At 36.5% G+C, this 8137-nt stretch overlaps 1 long non-coding RNA gene across 1 annotated transcript in view; it reads right to left on the reverse strand.

The window, feature by feature from the left end:
* Positions 1-8137, reverse strand: part of LOC128247406 (uncharacterized) — a 56345-nt gene that overhangs the window by 11343 nt on the left and 36865 nt on the right. Inside the window, exon 2 of the long non-coding RNA XR_008263785.1 lies at positions 3832-3887. This is a non-coding gene — a long non-coding RNA (uncharacterized LOC128247406). The remainder of the gene's footprint in view (positions 1-3831; positions 3888-8137) is intronic.

Here is an 8137-nt window from a genome sequence, read left to right on the forward strand (position 1 = left end):
TATATATATATATATATATATATATTACCTATATATGTTTATCACCTATATATATATATATATTACGTATATATGAATATTACGTGTATATGTTTATATAAATATTCATATATACGTGTGTCTGTCTGTGATTTTGCGTGTGTGCGTGTGTATGGATGTTTTATAATGTTGCATTATTTTCAATTTCTTAGTAAGAAAGTTACAAATCTATGAAATTAGCAAATAAAAACTTAAGAGATCAATACCTCTCTCCCTAACGATTAATATTTTGACTATTCAGAAAACGATTGATATTTTGACTTTATTCTCAAACTGTATCAAGTATAACACAGCCGAAGAACCTCCACAATCCTTATAAATACCGTAAATCCTCGAGTATAATCCGCACTTTTTTCCCAAAATTTAAAGGTCAAAATTTCTAGTGCGTACTCTATACGAGGTTAAAAATGAAAAATATTTTCTAAGTAAAATTTTCTAAGTGGTAAATATGTGAAAGGCAATTTACTTAATATTTATTTTTCACTGACTTTATTACTGTTATTTCTTTATTTTCTGCAAACAAAATGCACAAAAAAGCTACACGTTTGCATTATGTTATATATACACTAATAATAAAGGACGTTACCGTATATACGTTTACAAATCAAGGACGTTATATAAACCTCCTTGATTCAAGTTAGAGAAGGGGTGCGTATTGTACACAAAGTTTAGGTTTTTCAGAGGTACAACGCCCTAAAAATCCCCTGCATATTATACTCAAGGGCGGACTATACTCGAGGATTTACGGTACCTGGTCTTACAATGTTGGACCGTCACTACAATCATATATCTTACAACGAATACTAAATCCATCACAAAATGAAGATTTTATGAGTGATTGACGAGCGAATGTGTGGTAGTGTGTAGTCTATTTTATTCTATTTATTTATTTTTTATTTCTTCTTTTCTCTCTTTCTTTATTTTCTATTTTATTTTATTTATTTATGTTATTAATTAATTAATTTTTTTTTGCTTTCTCTTTTTCCTTCTTTTCAAAATAAAAAGTCCTGTTCTCCATTTGTTTTATACAACACTTCACGGTCCCCTGGCCGTGCAGTTTCATATTATAATAGGGAAAACTGGAAATAAAAAAGTTGTTAATAATAATAATAATAATAATAATAATAATAATAATAATAATAATCGTTTTTTTTACTGGCCACAAGGGCTGAACTCAAAACAGATAGGGACAACACAAAACTAATAAAAACAATGATACCAAGAGGAGTGAGAAAACAGACGAGTATACAGAGATATGCTTACGATTCCCACAATTACAAACCATGTCAACGAATGAAATTCATACTTGAAGTGTGTTTACGGTCATCAAAGACTTCAGAATTGGAGGAGTATATAAAAAAAAAATCCATCACAAAAGTCAGGTCAACACACTGCAGTTCGGTGATCCTGTACGTAATAGGGTTACGTATAATTTTAAAGTACATCTTAAAAGCATACTGGAAAAGCAAGTACATACTGGAAAAGCAAGTACAAATATAAGATAGAGCAGTCCAATGGTGGAGGTATTTATCTTCATGATTAATCTTTTAGTGGTACCACTAATTCGCCAATGCTGATGTACTAAATTGACACTTTCGAGCTCTTTAGTGGTTTTGCTACTCACATTTGGTAGTTGAGATCTCGGCCGGCAATATTTTGATATCTTTCCGAAATAAGTCCAACGACTTTACAGAATCCTCTTACTGATTATCATACATGGTAACTCCGTAAGCAGTTATCTCCAAACAGAAGATTCCCGCGTTTGCCGCTCGTTTGTAATCCAGTCCTACATTTTAGGTATCTCGTAATTCGCCACCAAATCCCTTCTTCTAAAAGTCTTATCTCAACGTACACGTACAAATCAAGGACGCAAATCTTTCCCGTTGCTCCAAACCAACAAAGAAATTAGTCCAAACAGTACCCAGTTTTTTACTCCCATGCAGTGCATCCCAGAGAATACCCATACCCTCTATTTATACCTGCATACACACACGCTTAAACACGCACACATACACACACAGATCTTTCTACATGATTCTGTTCAGGTACTTGAAAACGTACTACAGTGCGTTCCATCTCCAAGAAATAATTTCTGATCCCACCAACTACGGACCTATAATTTTTCCATCTCAACATTTCAAGACAATCAGATTCTCGACCACCTTCAGCCCACCTCACCCAATCACCATTAGTAAGGTTTCTGTAAGTCAAAGTCTCCAGGAAATCTGTTTTATTCTGCTCACGAGCGGTCCCTCACCTTTTATATAAACTTAATGAAACCAATGTTGTTATACAGCAAGGTACATGACCGTATATGGGATAAAAATCCCATGGATAAATTGTCCTTGCTCAATGGCTCGATCTGAATTTTATCTTTTGTCTCAGTAAGGTCTTGTTATATCGCACGATCGCAACGTACACCTTTTTTCTAAAACACATCCTGGCGTGTTTCTAGACACTGAGATGTCCATATTTTTGTTTTCTCTTGTGCATTAACAATCTCTCTCCAATCAACTCAAACATTACTAAGATTTATACAGACGAAACCATCTCTCACTCCTGCTTTACTTTCCATATGAAAACATCATCTGCAACCAATATAAGCACTTCACAACATACCTGCACTGCGACTGTGAACAGAAACTACGAAAATGTTCTCCATTAGTGATATAAGAATCTTGAATCCTTCAACAGTACCTAGGCACAGTCATTGAACATATTGAGGAAACAATTTACGCGTCATACTTTCTATACACGGAAAAAATAAATTTCAGCTCTCAATGCACCTCAAATTCTAAGCTTCAAAATTATCATACATATTATAATGCAAAAAGTCAGTACATAAACACGTTCAAATATTACCATGCAAATACACCCAAACATATGCAAATATTTATGTTCATATGCTTTTGTGTAAATATTCAGAAGTGTATGCATATTTATTTCGCTATATTTTTTTTCTATACATTCATTAAAATACATGTCAACATGTACAGCAGATGCTTAAAAATAGTTATGCACTTATGTACATTTTACATTCAGAACATAGCAAAAGCCAGAAAACACTTCACGACCCGACCGGTTGCTGGTTCGAGAGAGGCTTACAATAGAATACTGCTTCCAAAATCTGGAACGTCAAAAAACATATTTGACTATATCCAAGCGTTGTCCACCCACCCGATCGACAAGGGCTGACATACAATACACTCCAACCCATAGTTGACAGATTAGTTGCCATTTTCTCTTCTTTTCTGTCAACAACTCCAAACAATTCCTTATATACTTTTTCTCTGCAGTACTCTCATTTAGCGTTTCATTCTCATAGACTCTTCTTTAATAAATTACTTTAATCCTTCCTCCACAGAACATCAACCATCCCTCTAGAATCTTTTTCCCATCAACGTTTTCTCCACAGACATCGATTTACAGCTGGTTCAGCTGAACTTCAAACATATTAATCTAACAAGTCTTGAAGGGACTGCAAAGGCCATGACACTATCTGTTGTTGGAAAGCGTAAAAAATGATTTTCACTCTGTAGTAATATTTTTATGAACCTCTAAACTGTCCAAAGTTCAAATTGAACATTAAATTATTTCTATTTCTATTTTTATTTACCAGTGAGAGTTTGAAAAATTACTAGGTTTGTCATTAGAAAATGATGTAGCGTATAAAAATGTAAAAAAAAAAAAAGAAAAGAAATGAAATATTAAAGATAGAAATATAAAGAAAGATAAAATAGAAGTTATATGCAATATCTGTCTTGAAATCGATTGGAAATGAATAGAAATTACCATTGCGACAAAGCAAATATTTTCTTTCTTTTTCTTTCACTGCTTACACAGGAAAGCTGAAATACAAAATATATTTAATAAAATTTTCTTTATAAAAACTGATCGAAGCGTGAGTTTGTCTTTCGCAATACAATTCTGTAGTTTAATTTTTTTTTCATCTCAGTGCAGAGAAGTTGAAACTGCTAAGCAACAAGGTAAGACATCATGTATTAAATATAAGCGAATGCATAAACATATCTACCCTTATTTTCAAATTTTCAGAAGGATTATTATTTTCTTTACAACAAATTCACATTTTCTTATACTATATTTTTTTCCCCCACTTTTTCTATAAATCCCATACATCATTGATTTTTGAGAGAAGCATATTCTAGCAACATCTAATTTCGTTGTTGACTCCGAACGTTATTCACCCAATGTGAGAAATCATAATTAAAAGCATAGAGCACAGCATTAGAATATATTTCAGTATTCATATCTAACATCACTTCGATTTCGAATACCACTGGGGGCGATCCTTCCGTTCGCTCTACAAGGTCTGATCAATAAGTATCCGGAATGTTGCCATAATAACGATGCTAAAGCATGCAGAGTAAAGCCACTTGGTAAAGATTGACCTTGAACTCTGCTGTGCGTGTGAACTAAGTTTTAACATTCTGGTTCACTTCCGCTATTTAGAGCAGTGCTTGGAAGGAAGGTGTGTAGAGTGTGGTCGTCGCATTGACCATGACAGAGAAAGGTATCGTAGCGATACCTGCTCAGAGGCCTACGCAAAGTTACAGAAACGGTATGGAGAGGAGTGTATGAGCCACACACAAGTGTACGAGTGGTTCAGACACTTCCAAGATGGCCGAAAAATTGTCGATATTGACGAGACGTTCTGGGAAACCAGCAACCAGCAGAACTGAGAAAAACATCACAGATGTGCGTGCAGATGTGAGGGGAAATTGTCGAATCACCATCCATGAGTTATCAGAGGATTTGAAGATTGGTTACGGTTCAGTTCAGTCCATTATCACTGAAGATTTGGGTATGAGACGCGTGTCTGCAAAGTTTGTGTCAAAACTGCTTTCAGCAGACCAAAAAGACACTCGGGTTTCAATTGCAGAAAATTTCCTTGATTGTGTCGAGAACGATGAAAATTCTTTGAAAACTTTGCGTTGGCCTCTGAGCAGATATCGCCAAGCTCTTCACAAAATTCTCTGCTCAACTTTCACTGTCATGCTTAATGCAACGGTCATATGCTACACACGTTCTTTCAAAGCACTGCTGTAAACAGCGGAAGTGAGCTAGAACGTTAAAACTTAGTGCGCGTGCACATTAGAGTTTAAGATCAATTTGAGCCAAGCTGCTTTACTCTGCGTGCTTTAGCTTCGTTACTATGGCAACAGTCCAGATACTTATTGATCAGACCACGTATATACTGGTTCAGTTCACTATATCCATTGCATAAAAAAAAATGCATGGCATTCTAGCTGTGCTGGGAACCTTCATTTTCAACGCATCATGATCTTAATAATGGTTTCAAACTCTGGTACAGGGACAGTAATTTTTGAGGATAGGCGGAAGTCGATTACATCGACCCCAGTACTTGACTAGTACATGTTATACCAACATCGAGAAAATGAAAGGCCAAGTCGACCTCTGTGGAATTTCTACTCAGAACGGAAAGACAGATGAAATGCCTCTAAGCATTTTCTCTGGCTGTTAATGATTCCGCCAGCTTGCCGTCTTAATGATCTTATTTATCAGTATTATTTATTATTATTATTGGTGGCGAGCTAGCAGAAGTATTAGCACGCCGACCAAAATGCTTAGCGGCATTTCGTCTACTTCAAATTTCGGCGCGGTCGACTTTGCCTTTCTCTTTTCGGGCGCGATGTAATAAGTACCATTTGAGCACTGGGGTTGATGTAATCGGCTAGTAACCTCACTCAAAATTTCAGGCCTTGTGCCTATAGTAGAAAGGATTATTATTATTATCATTGGGGCGAGCTGGCAGAAGCGTTAGCACACCGGGCGAAATGCTTTGTGGTATTTCGTCTGCCGCTACGTTCTGAGTTCAAATTCCGCCGAGGTTGACTTTGCCTTTCATCCTTTCGGGGTCGATAAATTAAGTACCAGTTACGCACTGGGGTCGATGTAATCGACTTAAATCCATTTGTCTGGCCTTGTTTGTCCCTCTATGTTTATCCCCTTGTGGGCAATAAAGAAATAAGAAGCGTTAGCACACCGGGCGAAATGCTTAGCGGTATTTCGTCTGCCGCTACATTCTGAGATCAAATTCCGCCGAGGTCGACTTTCATCCTTTCGGGGTCGATAAATTAAGTACCATTTACGCACTGGGGTCGATGTTATCGACTTAATCCGTTTGTGTGTCCATATTTGTCCCTTCTAGGTTTAGCCCCTTGTGGGCTATAAAGAAATAAGAAATGTTAGCACGCCGAGTAAAACGCCTAGCGGCATTTCGTCTGTCCTTACTTCGGCGTTTAAATTCCTCCGAGGTCAAATTTACTTTCATTCTTTCGGGGTTCATAAAATAAGTACCAGTTAAGTACTGAGGTCAATGTATTCGACTTACCCATCTCCTCCAAATTGCTGGCCTTGTGCCAAAATTCGAAACCGTTATTATTATTACAACTAGTACATACTACTTAATTTAGCATGGATGATGACTTACTTGACAATTCTCTTCAAATCTCAAAAATCTACCTCAGGATTCTTGCAGAATACAGAATGGCTCTCTTCTGCAGGTCAACCATGCGAGTCTTAATTCTATTTTCCCTTAGCCCCATATCTAACAGATTGGGTGTTTTGCTAAGTGCACCAATTACCAAGGGATTAATTGTCATCTTAGACTTCCACGACCTCCTTAATTAACTAAATCAATTGTTCCCAACCTTTTCACTACCAAGGGCACCTTTTATTGAAGGATCTGTCACCTTAACATGTTCACGGACCCCAGGATATTGAAAGGTCAGTCAGCTTAACACGTTCACGTATCCCTAGTACTACATTTGCGGACCGCCATGAGTCTGCGGATCATAGGTTGGGAACCGCTGAGCTAAATCCTCATATTTCTCAATTTTTTAATATTTCTATGGTATCCATCTTGCTGGTAGACGGAAACTGAAAGAAGCCCATCGTATATATATATATATATATATGTGCGTGTGTTTGTCACCCCCAACATCGGTTGAAAATCGGTGCTGGTGAGTTTGCATCCCCGTAATCTAGCGGTTCGGCAAAATGCCCGATAGAATAAGTACTAGGCTTACAAAGAATAAGTCCTGGGGTCGATTTGCTCGACTAAAGGCGGTGCTCCAGTATGGCCGCAGTCAAATGATTGAAACCCAGTAAAAGAGTAAAAGACTAATTAAGGCCCCGAGCTGGCAGAATCGCTAACGAGTCAGACAAAAGAATGCTTAATGGCATTTCTTCTGTTTCTGTTTTTTTAAATTTTTTTACGTTCTGGTTTCAAATTCGCTCGAGGTTAACTTAGCCTTTCATCCCTTCGGGTTCGACAAAATAAATAGCAGTTAGTTACTGAGGTCGATGCAATCGACTCCCCCCCTCCCCCAATCGCTGGCCTTGTGACAATATTTATTGTACACTAATATTGTTATTGTTCTTTTTGATCATGGAAAATGCTTAAAAAATAAAAAAAAAAACAACATAAAAACAAAACGTAGATTTCAGATAGAATCTTAGGAATACCTCGTTTCATAATTCGTGATATAACAAAATCTCAATAAATGATATTTTCTTTGAGTGAATTTAGATACTGTTCCTTTTGTTTGTAAAAGGGTGGTGGCGTTGGGTAGGAGGGTGTATAGTGGAATGTTTACAGGTATATCTTATCAACTCACAAGAAATGAAAGACAAAAGCCCGTTCCGACATGAATAACTGACAGTAACAAGATAGCAGAGAAAGGAAAATACCTCAAGTTTTAATACATATCTCATTCTCTTTTCTACGTTTCTATAACACAACAAAGAAAAATATTTCAATGAACGCATGTGAATGTAGAGACTCACAGATACGCATACACATACATAGAGACACGCACATACATAGAGACACACACATACCTGGACGCACACATGCACGTATACATTTCTCTCTTGCACCTTTATCTCTCTGATGTTATATATCTATATACACGCGCGCACGCGCGCACACACACATACATGAATACATGCATACATATAGACAGTTGCTAATTCAATTACGCACTTAGAATATGTATATGTATATATATATATATATATATATATATATATATATATATATATATATATATAT

The sequence above is a fragment of the Octopus bimaculoides genome, chromosome 3 (genome assembly GCF_001194135.2).
Source record: "Octopus bimaculoides isolate UCB-OBI-ISO-001 chromosome 3, ASM119413v2, whole genome shotgun sequence".
NCBI lineage: Eukaryota > Metazoa > Mollusca > Cephalopoda > Octopoda > Octopodidae > Octopus > Octopus bimaculoides.